At 46.6% G+C, this 13,335-nt stretch overlaps 1 pseudogene; it reads right to left on the reverse strand.

Annotated features, from left to right (window-relative positions):
- Nucleotides 1-335: 335 nt before the first annotated feature.
- LOC123409507 lies at nucleotides 336-2,984 on the reverse strand (annotated as a pseudogene).
- Nucleotides 2,985-13,335: the final 10,351 nt, after the last annotated feature.

Consider the following 13,335-nt stretch of genomic DNA (forward strand, 5'->3'; position numbering starts at 1 on the left):
GTGATTCATTTCTTCAGCTTCAAACCAATTTCTTCAACTGAAGACATATATTTTTAGGGGTCGATATTCTTCAAATATCGCAAACTCCTCAATGACTTATAGATCATGTGTACACTTATAAACACATTAGATACTTAACCTATAAGTCTTCAAACCACCAAAATCACTAAGGGGCACTAGATGCACTTACACACACAAGTCACGCTCATGCAGGGACAGTTCCCTTTTCGTGTCGAAGCTCATCCAGCAGCCCTCGATGCCACAAGTGTACCCTTCGACGCGCATCGGATGATCTCTTGGAGTCCTCTCCTCTCCTGTAGCCTTCTTCAACTGCTTCATCGTTTAGGTGTGAACCTCGCAGTGCTGCAGCAGGTGCTTGTGCGTGAAGAATTTCTTTCCACAGCCATCCACCGGGCAGATGTGGCGCCAGCAGCATCAAGAGCATCAGTCCTCTCATGGATTCTGTGGCTCATGCCAGCCATCTCAGCAATTCCACCAGCATTGTCACTAATGGGACCATAAGCATCAATGGCAAGACCAGTTGCCATTGTGCTTAGCATGCCAAGAGAAGCCATTGCAATGTCGTACATTGCAGCAATGGAGAAGCTGACGTAGATGCTGACAGCAATAGCGAAAATTGGGATGATAACACACTTGTACCCCAGAGCAAGACCGAAGATGACGTTGGTGGCAGCACCAGTTCTGCAGGAATCGGCAACATCTTGCACAGGGCAGCCACAAGGAAACAGCTCGGGGATAAGGCACAATAACATAAAATATGAACAATAATATAACTAGAAACTAATGTTTTAGTTACCTGTAGGCGTTGCTAGTGTAGTATTCAGTCACAAATCCAATAATCAGACCAGCCCATAGACCAACTGCCACGCAGAAGAAAAGGCCCCTGTGAAAAATCAAGAAAGCATAATCAGAAGGAAGTACAACATTGCAGAATTGAACAAATATTGACCCACGAAATTACCAATTGGACACTTCCTTCTGAGCACCGAAGTTGAAGATGGTGAACTTAGCTGGAAGAGCCAACCAGCTGATGACCGCAACACCAACAGTCATTAGAGCAGTGGAGATGATGAGCTGCTTCTTCAGAGCAGGCTCAATTTCGTTTGCAGCCTTAATCTCAAAGAAATCAGTTGCAAAGAGTGTGGTGAGCAAGCAAACAATGATGCCTGCAGAGCTCACGAGCAGTGGGTAGCACATCACAGTGAAATCATGGTTGATCCAAAAGATGAGATGGAAGCAACAACAAGAGCAGCGCAGGAAGACTTTGCATATGAACCAAAGAGATCTGATCCCATTCCAGCAATATCACCAACATTGTCACCGACGTTATCAGCAATCACCTGCAAACAAGAGTTCCAAGTTCAGCAAAGGATATGTCATGAAGCAAAATAGTCACAATATAAATTGTAAGCAATGTCTGCTAATTTGCCTAAAACTAGTAGCCAAAAGCTGAGAAGTGAGAAGAGAACTTACAGCTGGGTTCCTTGGGTCATCTTCAGGAATGTTCCTCTCAACTTTGCCAACAAGGTCAGCACCCACGTCAGCAGCCTTAGTGTAGATACCTCCACCAACTCTTCCGAATAGAGCCATGGAAGACCCACCAAGACCATAACCTGAAGGCGAGTTGGGCTGGCTTGGCCCTGACGGTGTACCGAAGGCGAGTTGGGCTGGCTTGGCCCTGACGGCGTTGCGGGCGAGGATGTGGCAGAAGGTGAGGGCACGGTCGCCCTGCAGCCACGTCCCCAATAGCTTGACCTCTTCCTGCAGCAGTAGCAGGGCACGACAGAGATGTCATCGTCGAAGCAGATTTGAGGGCTGTGTCTTCCAATGGACTTTCGGAATACATATAAAGCTAGTGCAATTTGGGTCAACAGATTCAAGAGATGCCTCAACCACAAGTCGTTATCCTCCATGGCGAAAGCAGTAATGGTGTCCTGCCCACCAAGATGGATGAGGAGAAATGCTGCCCAGAAGAAAGCCAGCTGTTCGGTTCTTCTTAGCCTTTCAATGTTGTTATCCCGATGCCGTGACAGGTAGCCGAGTGCATAAACTGCTGCCAGGCCTGCCCGCAAGTAAGCAGCCCAAAGGGAGATCCGTAGGAGCCTGTTGCCGCTACACCGCCGGAGCCTGCAAGCAAAGAAGAGGAACAACTGCAGTGTGAAGCTAAGGAGCACGAGTAGCTGCATTTCCCACTCATTATATAGTCTGATCAAATGATCCATCGCATGTATGCTCCATTCCCTGGTGGATACAACAAAATGTAAAATAATTCAGTGTGTTTTGTCCAAAAAATAGCAAAAGATCGTTAGCTTTCAAATGGAATTCGTGTCCACTTTAGGCATGTTCAACGAAAAAGTATTTAGTGCCTGGTTTGTGACATCATTTTTCGCCTTGCTAGCTAGGCCCTATATTAGCAGTAAACCAGACATACAAAAATGTAGTAGTTTTTCTAGAAGTTCTATCAAAACGAGACGAAATTATATTACAAGGAATCTGTTTTGCATTGAGCAGAATGCCGACAGTGACAACCGGGCGAAGGGTCTCTGCAAGAAAGACCAGAGTACTCTGGTTCTCCACACAAGCCAAACGATGCCCGCTATCATGGGGACCAAAGCTTCCGAGCCTGAGAGGCTGAGAACCAGATCTGGGGGAGGGAGCGGGTGAGAGGGAGAGGGGGGGACCACCACCGTTGTCAGCGAAGGGGACGGGTGAGCTCACCTTCAAAGATGGCGGTCTGGATCTCGGCGCACTTGATGACGATGTTGTGGTCGTTGAGGCCCTCCTCCTCCTTGATGAGGTAGTCGCCGTAGCCGTTCTTGGCGCCGGCGGCGGCGGAGGCGGTGCTGGGGGTGACCTTGACCTTGGAGACGATGAACCACTGCGCGACGGCGAAGACGATGCCGATGACCCCGCAGACAGGGATGAGGATCTCCGTCCCGAGCTCCCCGAGGATCGCCATGGCTGGCTGGCCAACGAAACCCTAATGACGGACCGGGCGGCAGTGGGCGGGGTGGGATGGGGGGACAGACGGGTCTTATCCATGGGGGAGGAGGCGGCGCGGGCAAGGAGAGGAAACGGATCGTGGGAGGAAGGGAGGAGAGAAGTGGAGGACAGGAGGAGGCGGAGCAGCGCGGCCGGCGGCGTGCAAGGCTAGGGTTTGGAGGGAGACGAGGCTGCAGGAAGAGGAGAGTGGTGGCCAGGTCCTCTCCACAGAGCGCGGGGACTCGCATGTGATTTTAGCGGGGGTGATAGCAATGGCGCATCCCCAGGGGGTGCGCCATTAGTAACCCTGGTTACTAATGGCGCATCAGCTGGTGGTGCGCCATTAGTAGTTTTGCAAAAAACAAATATATAGTAGTGGCGCACTGGGTGAGTGGTGCGACATTACTAGTTAAACTAGTAATGGCGCACTCTGCTCCGGTGCGCCATTAGTACTTTTGCAAAAAAATAATATAGTAGTGGCGCACCGAGTGTGTGGTGCGCCATTAGTGTCCATCACACTAATGGCACACCTACACATGGTGCGCCACTGCTATATAGTAGTGGCGCACTACTTGTCTGGTGCGCCATTAGTATTTATATCATCTATAGCCCTTTTCCTAGTAGTGACATATCAACTCCCAAGCTTAAAACCTTGCTTGTCCTCAAGCAACTCAGTTGACAAACTGAGAGAGAAAGAAAAACTTTGACAAACTCTGTTTGATCTTGTTGTTGCAACTATGCCTAACTTATAACCAGAATTTCAGCAAAGAACACAAGTTAACCACATAAGCAAGTGACACAAAGGTCTTACGGTAAACTAATATCAATGTGTAACGACCAAGATGCGGTCCTTTCCGATCTGGGGATAGAGGCCCCGAATTGGAAAGGAGCGCATCTAAGCGTCTCGCAAACAGGTAACACAGCACATACATAATAATAAAGATAGACAATCAGGGGTTCAATTGCCTTCTCATAAATATATCAGAGTACACCACGCATACAACCAAAGTAGTTCCGCTACGGACTACAAAACATAGAAAGGCTATGCTACCCTGCCTGCGGGCCCACGATCACAACCACGCCTCAATCTTCTGGATAGTTCACGTACAGGTGGTCTGTCTCCTCATCATACTCCCACGCCAGCTGCGTGCCATCGGGATCACCTGTCTCTGGGGTACCTTAACCTGTTGGTATTGTGGAGGAATCCGTGAGCCACGGGGACTCAGCAATCTAAGACCTTGGTGCCAGAACTAGTCAAGTTATTAGGTAGGATAAGGTAAAGTAGTTAAGGTTGCAGCATCCTAAGCTTGATTTGGTGGCTAACTTACGTAGAACATTTAGGAAGGTGGTCTATACTAGCGGTCGTGAATACTTGATCACTAAGTGATCCTGAACACCTACCTACGTCATTCATAACCCCACCGTGTTCCCGATCGAAGAGAGATCTTCGAGGGGACAGTCACGGTTACGCATACAGTTGGAAATTTTATTAGCTTTTGTTTAAGTTATCTAATACCGGATGTTAACAAAATATTCCAAGTTGCCACATAACCGCGGGCACGGCTTTCCGAAAGATTAAACCCTGCAGGGGTGCTCCAACTAGTCCATCACAAACGTACACAGGCTGCAAAGTAATCCTCTATCACGAATCTCGTAACCTCGTCGGATTCCTTAGAGGAAAACCTCAACTCTGGGGGAAACCAAAGCTTCACTGGGATTCCTATACACAAGATATATCGCTAAGGTAAGGCAAGGCTAGCAGGACCCCCCGTCGTGTCAACGACCCTAATAAGAGCCGCGTATCTCAGTCTCAGGACACGACGGATGAGCTAGACGTCGGGATGGCTAAACCTCTGGGTGACCAGTGGGGCCTCGGACATCGCTCAGGTGGGGCCAACACTCATGAGGAGCACTGGCCCGGGTTGTTGATTAAATTCCTTGGGGTAGCTATTCCCTATGTAGATTATTATTAAGTGATTAGCAAATTAACACCAATGTTGGGTCCTGCCGGACAAGCCTTAGCACTACGCGATTTATCAAGGGGGTCCCCATAACAACCCCGAACGTGTTAGGAGCGATCATTATGGAATCAAACACCGGTAGCCGGTAACTATGGCGGCAATAACGGAACAAAGCACCCGGCCAAAGGCTAGGCCTTCCGTTATTTACCAAGTATATAGGTGGATTAATTAAATAACAGAATTTAGATAATGATATCAAGCTCATGTTGTCACATGAGACAAAGCACCTGCATCTAGCAACGCTAACATTAGTAGCTGAGCAAAGCCTACTTAGCCATTCAAGTTTTGCTAGGTAGGGATGGTGTTTGGTTTCATGGCATGTCAGGAGGAAATTTAATTCAGTGGTAGGCAGCGAGCAATATGACATGGAAATGCAAGCTAGCATAACAAGTCTAGAGATGGAATCAAGGTCATTTCATCTTGCGTGTGATATCCTCAGCTTGGAATGGTTCTTGATCGTCCTGCACGTACTCTCCCGAATCCACGTACTCGTTCTACGATCACGGTGCTACCCGACATAAGAATAACATCCAATGCACAACAGCACCTCAAGATGGAACAATCACATGATGCATGAGATGAAGAATGAGCATGCATCACTATTTCTATCACTAACACAAGCTTAAGGAGCTAAAACAAGTTCCTGGACAGTACTACATGCTAACCTATTTTTACATGCATGAGAATGACATGATCAGATGCGTCTCGTGAAAACGATGCAAAACCATATAAAGAACATTACAATCGGAGCTACAGATCAAGGGGAATCAACGAAACAAGATATGAAGCCCTACGTGTCAAAATCATCACCACACCCTCAAATGGCACAAATATGGTATTCCCAGGTTGCCAAGACATAAAATAACCCATCATGTATGGGGTGGAGCCAAGAAGAACACCACAACATCAATTAAGCACTCACAAACTTCAAAAATGACAAAACTACATAATCTGCCATAAACTGCATCATAGCACTTTGTGAGCTACATGCAAAGCACCTACAGCCACCCAACTATGACAAATAATATATGTGGCTGTAGCTAGCCAAGAATACTACCGGAACAAGCAAGAATCACACAAAAAGGAATTAAACACAAGAAGATACAAGGCTGCAAACTTTCCCAAAACCAACAGATCACAGGGACTTAGTGAAAATTCCTGCACCTAACTTTCTGTCATTGCTCTGAAGCTTTTTGACAGCAGCCAAAACAATACCTACAGGGCTCCAAATGACATGAAATTTTATAGGGAGCTATACAAACATATCATGTCTAACTTTCTAGTTGAAATCTAGGGCTAGATCACAACACAATGACCAGCACAACCTCATCTACGGGAGAAGAAAATATAACCAGATTCTCAGACTTAGTGAAAATCTCAGATTTTTACTAATCTGGAATTTCAGCCACTAGCCAACTATGGATGGGCACAACTTGCATACATGGATTCCAAATCATGAATTGAAACCAACATGTGGTAGAGGGGGTCACCCTCTACTACCATTACCAAGAAACAAATACAAGAGCACATCACAATTCATGGAACCAAGCTCTAAACTTAGAAGAAAATGCAAATATGACTTTTCCAGAAAATGTTCCAATGGCAAAAATGATTTCACCAATGGATTCCTGGGATCTTTCTACCCCAAAAACATATATAAAACATATGCATTTTCTTGGAGCAAGTGACCACAAACTAGGAAGGAAGAAACTACAAAAATCATACATAGTGAATAGTGCAACATTTCATGCAACTCCCGCTAGTCCAAATATCACATATCTATGCTCATGTGCACAAAGACAATATGAACATGAGGGTTTGGACCCCATGTTGGTGTCAAGCACATCATCAACACAAATACTTGTCTCACTATGTCACCCACGCACACAAACATCATGCCCTCTCTCATATTAAACATGAGGAGGTGCACAAGTTGCAAATGGGGCTGTTTCCTACACACTCACATCTACTCATATGCATGTCATCTAGTAGAAACCACACCGCCTACACATGCTAGCAACACAAAAGAATGCGAACACATGCAAATGACACTTACACACACATGCATACATACACTAGCACCACCACATGGTGTGCAACACACACACACACACACACAATATGCCATACATCTAGCCTCATAAGCAAGTATATATTGAGCCACCTACACATACTTCTCTACAAGGGAAGCACCACACACACACTACATATATGATCATCACCAAAATATACTAGGCTATACAAGCTGAAGTGAGTGAATAAAAATACCCACAAGAGACCAAGCATGTGCAGCAACTTTGCAAGCCAAACATAGCAAACAGATCTGAATTGCAACAAAAATAAAAAGGACAATGGAGTGATTCGAACCCTGGATCCCCTGCAATCACACCCAATAGCATCACCACTCTACTGCAGCCTCTTGGTCGACAGCAACAAGGGAAAAGAACAGGTTATAAAGCAAGTGCAGCTATTGCATGGTACTATGCCGAGAAACAGGAATTAAAAAAAGGGGCAAGCTGGGATTCGAACCCACACCCTCTCGAAGACAAACACCTGTTGTACCACTGCGCTACGATATAATTGATAGATCAGGGGACTGAAACAGGGAAGCTAGCAGGAAACCCTCTCTGCCTACGAAGAAACACCAGCGACAGGGAGATCGCTGGGGTGTTTCGCCGGGGTTGTTGATGCGCTGCACTACCGGAGGAGAGCCCCTGCACTATGACGTTGCAACACGAAGGGGAGAGCTCCCCTGCTACTGCTACATCACTACATACCACCCTGACTGACAAGATGCACGCACACAAACTTGCTGGGCTCTGACGAACAGCACCCGAGTGGACCACGATGACTCTACCTCGGATCTAGGGCGAACCAGGGAGGAAGAAAGAAGGGGGACAACGTCCTCACCCAGAGAAGGAAGTAGGAGGCCGGTCTATGGAGGAAGAAGCGCCAGAATGGAAGAAGAACGACGACGAGGGATCTACAGAACCGAAGCAGGGGAAGGAGCAGGAACACCGCGGGCGCACCCTTGACGAGCTCGGGGCCGTCGGTGTGGTCGATCCCCGGGGCTCCTAGCGCCGGGAATGGATCGCGGGAAACCACCCCGAGCTCCCGGACATGGCGGACTCGCTGGACGGTGAAGTAGGCGGGGTAGACGCGGCGAGCTCCTCCCTCTCTCTCTCTGCTGCTAGCCTACAGATCTTACCAGGGAAGAAAAGAAGAGATGGAGATGGGGATGGGGAGAGGTGGGAGAGGCGGCTGAGGGGAAGAGGAACCCTAGGCGAGGGGAGGTACGGACGCCCAGGTTATAAGGGGGGGGGGCCTCGACGTTGGTGCCCTCACAGCGGCAACGCGCACTATCTCTGCTTCCTGACGGTCGGCACGAACGGGGAGGAAACGGTGTTAGAAGAAGAAGAAAGGTGCCGCGCGTGGGCTCCTGCACTCACGAGAGGGAGTGGAGATGGGCCGACATGTGGGAGTGAGCCCACAGGTGGCGCCATTCAAAAGGGAAAACAAAACACTCCACGGACTCTCTATTTACAGAATAAATACTTGGAAGAAATAAATGCTCAGGAAAATCTATTGGGGAGAAAAATAGAACAAAAATGACCCAGAGCTTGGAAAAATCTAACCTATTTGAATAAAATGTAAGAATGAATATTAGGGCAATTGAATATTTTACAAAACAGCAATAAGTGGGCTGTTTTGTAATTATCTTGCACCTGTCAAAGCTAAGTTAAAACAAAGACTTCACTTCACCACACCCAACTGAAATCAACCTAATACATAGGCATTTTTAAAACAGAAAAGGAAGAAGAGTTTTCTGGAGCTATGAATAAAAGAGAAAGGAAAGGTTTTAAAACCTATGCCATCCCAAGGTTGCTCTTACTAGCACAAGGCATACTTCACACAAGATCATATCTCACATCACCACAAAAGATCACATGAAATCACAAGGTACATAATCCACAAGATCACAACCACCACATGAAATGCTATCACCAAATTGCAACAACACAAGACATGGGCATGAAATAATATGTTATGCATGCATGCAAGGGAAGGAAGTAATAAGGGATATCACATGAAGTCATGGCACAAATGGTATCATCATATCCCTAACAAGGTGGACCCACTTGCAATAGGTTCCAAATAGGGAAGGTTTACACTTGGGGCACTACAAACTCTCCCACACTACAAAGAAGATCTCGCCCTCGAGATCTAAGATTGAAAGAAATCGGGAAATTCGGAACGGAGGTGATCCTCGCGTTCCCAAGTCGCCTCTTTATCGGAATGGTGTGACCACTAGTTGCTCACATGGATTCCAAATCATGAGTTGAAACAAACATGTGGTTGAGGGGTTCACCCTCTACTACCACTACCAAGAAACAAATACAAGAGCACATCACAATTCATGGAACCAAGCTCTAAACTTAGAAGAAAATGCAAATATGACTTTTCCAGAAAATTTTCCAATGGTAAAAATGATTTCACCAATGGATTCCTGGGATCTTTCTACCCCAAAAATATAAATATAACATATGCATTTGCTTGGAGCAAGTGACCACAAACTAGGAAGGAAGAAACTACAAGAAATCATACATACTGAATAGTGCAACATTTCATGCAACTCCCACTAGTCCAAATATCACATATTTATGCTCATGTGCACAAAGACAATATGGACATGAGGGTTTGGACCCCATGTTGGTGTCAAGCACAACATCAACACAAATACTTCTCTCACTATGTCACCCACGCACACAAACATCATGCCCTCTCTCATATTAAACAGGAGGAGGTGCACAAGTTGCAAATAGGGCTGTTTGCCACACACTCACATGTACTCATATGCATGTCATCTAGTAGAAACCACACCACCTACACATGCTAGGAACACAAAAGAATGCTAACACATGCAAATGACACTTACACACATATTCATACATACACTAGCACCACCACATGGTGTGCCACACACACACACACAATCTGCCATACATCTAGCCTCATAAGCAAGTATATATCAAGCCACCTACACATACTTCTCTACAAGGGAAGCACCACACACACACTACATATATGACCATCACCCAAATATACTAGGCTACACAAGCTGAAGTGAGTGAATAAAAATACCCACAAGAGACTAAGCATGTGCAGCAACTTTGCAAGCCAAACATAGCAAACAGATCTGAATTGCAACAAAAATAAAAAGGAAAGGGGAGGGATTCGAACCCTGGATCCCCTGTGTCATGGTTTTCTCACGGCAGATGTCCTCGTGAAAGGACTTAGTACTGGAGCCATCGCACTTTGGTGGCGACTCAAAGGGGTTGAACGGGAGAGAGACGACAATTTACCCAGGTTCAGTCCCTCGTGAGGAGGTAAAGGCCTACGTCCTGCTTTGAGTTGTATTGATGGAGTTTCGATTACAAGGAGGGCCGGCGTAACTCGCCAGACGTAGCAATCGATGATTTCTAACCTGCCCTCTTCTTCCCTGGGACTCGCCTTTATATACAGGTCGAGTCCCTAGGGTTCACAAGGGTATTTTCCTTTCTACAAACCGTGACCCTTACGATCTCTAAGTCGCCATCTTCCAAAGCTTGGAAACCTTCCGGAAGTTGTAAACCGCCATACAACCTATGGTCTTGCCAGGCCAAGGCCCGAACCACGCTTAGATGAATCGCCTGATTTGGTGACCCGGCCCAACCAGGGCGGGTTATCAATAGGTAATATCCCCAACATTAGGCCCCAGATTGACTTGAATTCTCTTCACGCCAATATTTTTGCTCAGTTAAGGGCGATTCATTTTTCATCCTCCTCCATACGCCATGAACTTGACCCGCCATCTGTTGTGGAAAAACTTAAATCGCCAAACCATTTCTTGTTGGTATCTTCTTATCCCTTGAATTCCGGAAAAGATAATGACGTAATCCCAACGGATCCCTTGGTATCGTTATCCCAAGATTTTCGGAGCGCCATCATGGCGAATCTTTATCCTTTGGCAGTTCCCGCTCGTGGCGCCTCGATTCCAGCGCCTACCCTGTTAAATAGGTGGGGGGACAAGACTGGGCGCATTCCACCCACCAGTCTTATCGCCTTTTCTCCCCATTGCTGCAGCGAAGAAAACCCTCATTGTCTTCCGCGAGCTCCGCCACCAACCGTAGTTCCTACCGTCGCCCGAAAGCTTTGGTGCCGCCCAAGGACCTTGTCGCCGTCAAGCACTTCGCCGCGGCCGAACAGTTCGCCATCACCGTCCGTCTCGTCGTCGTTGAACACCCCGTCGTCGCCGAACACTTCGTCGCCGCCGAATACTTCGACGCCGCCCGAGGTTTCCGCGCCTGTCCGACGTTTCCGTGCCCCTCCAGAAGCCTTCGTCGCCGTCGACCATCTCCGGCCGAACCCACCAGGTTAGGTCTCCGTTTACTCAAGAGCAGATCCCTATTCTCTTTCGATGTTCATCACTGCATGTTATTGATGCCTCCCCGAATAGTTGTTACTTGTTCTTGATTTGTTTATATCGATGAAGACGAGAAAACCAATGTCTCTAATACCTTTATTTGTCCACCCTTGATTTGCACATTTAGAGTAGGATTTCACCAAACCAACAGCATTGTCCCATCTTGGTCGTAGGTTGCCGCATCCGGTCATTTGCCGCATTTATTTCCAGTTGTCCAGTTGTCACGCCCAAGATGCGACCCTATCCTCAATTTGGCACGAGGGCCTCGTCAGGGATAGAAGCGCATCTCGTCGTGTCGCAAGAATGGATATCGTTACAAGTACATGTACTGAAAAGAAGAGATATATAAAGAGTTGGATTACATTCGCCACAAGCTACATCAGAGTCACATCAGTACATTACATAATCATCAAGAGTAAGAGCAGGGTCCGTCTACGGACGAAAACAAACGACAAAACAAGAACGACGTCCATCCTTGCTATCCCAGGCTGCCGGCCTGGAACCCCTCCTAGATCGATGAAGAAGAAGAAGAAGAAGAAGCAACTCCAAATGAACAATCAACGCGCTCGCGTCACGTAACCTTTACCTGTATCTGCAACTGGTGTTGTAGTAATCTGTGAGCCACAGGGGACTCAGCAATCTCATTTCCAAAGGTATCAAGACTAGCAAAGCTTAATGGGTGAGGTATGGTTAAGTGGTGAGGTTGCAGCACCGGCTAAGCATATATTTGGTGGCTAAACTTACGAGTACCAGAAATAATGGGGGGAAGATCTACGCATAGCGGACGTGAACTATAGATGATCAAAAGAATGATCCTGAACACCTACCTACATCAGACATAACCCCACTGTGTCCTCGATCGTAGAAGGAACTCACGAAAGAGACAGTCACGGTTACGCACATAGTTGGCATATTTTAATTAAGTTAACTTCAAGTTATCTAGAACCAGTGTTAAACAAAGTTTCCACGTTGCCACATAACCGCGGGCACGGCTTTCCGAAAAGATTTAACCCTGCAGGGGTGCTCCAACTACTCCATCACAAATTACCACAAGCCGCATAGAAATCCTCAATCACGAAGCTCGCGATCTCGTCGGATTCCCTAGTGGAAAACCTCAACTCCGAGATTACCCAAAGCATCACCGGAATCCCAATGCACAAGATATCTCGTCAAAGGTAAAACTAACATCGTGTTAGGAGCGCTCATTTATGGAACATAACACCGGTAGCCAGAAACTAAGGGGCAAAGGTGGAACAAAACACCAGGCTAGAAAGGCCGAGCCTTCCACCTTTTACCAAGTATATAGGTGCATTAAATTAAATAGCAATTAAATATGGTGATATTACAAGGAACCCATGTTTCCACATGGAGACATAACGATATAAACAGTAAAACTAGCATGGCAATGATAGTAATGGTATCTGGAGAAATGATCATCTTGCCTGAGATCCCGCTTGGAAGAAGAACGACTCCGGGAAGCAGACGAACCGATGTAGTCGAACGGGTCCTCACATCCGACACGCTTGCGGAACTCTATCGAGACGAAGCAACACGGAATTCACCACACGATGCACAACACAAATGATGCATGAACATCTGAATACATGCAAGTCACGGCATGACAAATCACACAATCAAACACTACACATTAAGTGAAGTTCAATATGCAACGAGTTGCATATTGACGAAACTCCACGTTAATTATTTAGTTCACTCCCGGTTAGTTACCCGGCAATATTAATGTTGTTAACATGCAAGAGGTGAAGCGAAAATTAAACTACCTATCTAGACATTTTAAATGAGGTCGGAAATGACATATAGCATCTCCGAAACGACCTCACATGTTAA

Source organism: Hordeum vulgare, chromosome 7H (assembly GCF_904849725.1).
Source record: "Hordeum vulgare subsp. vulgare chromosome 7H, MorexV3_pseudomolecules_assembly, whole genome shotgun sequence".
Classification (NCBI taxonomy): Eukaryota; Viridiplantae; Streptophyta; class Magnoliopsida; order Poales; family Poaceae; genus Hordeum; species Hordeum vulgare.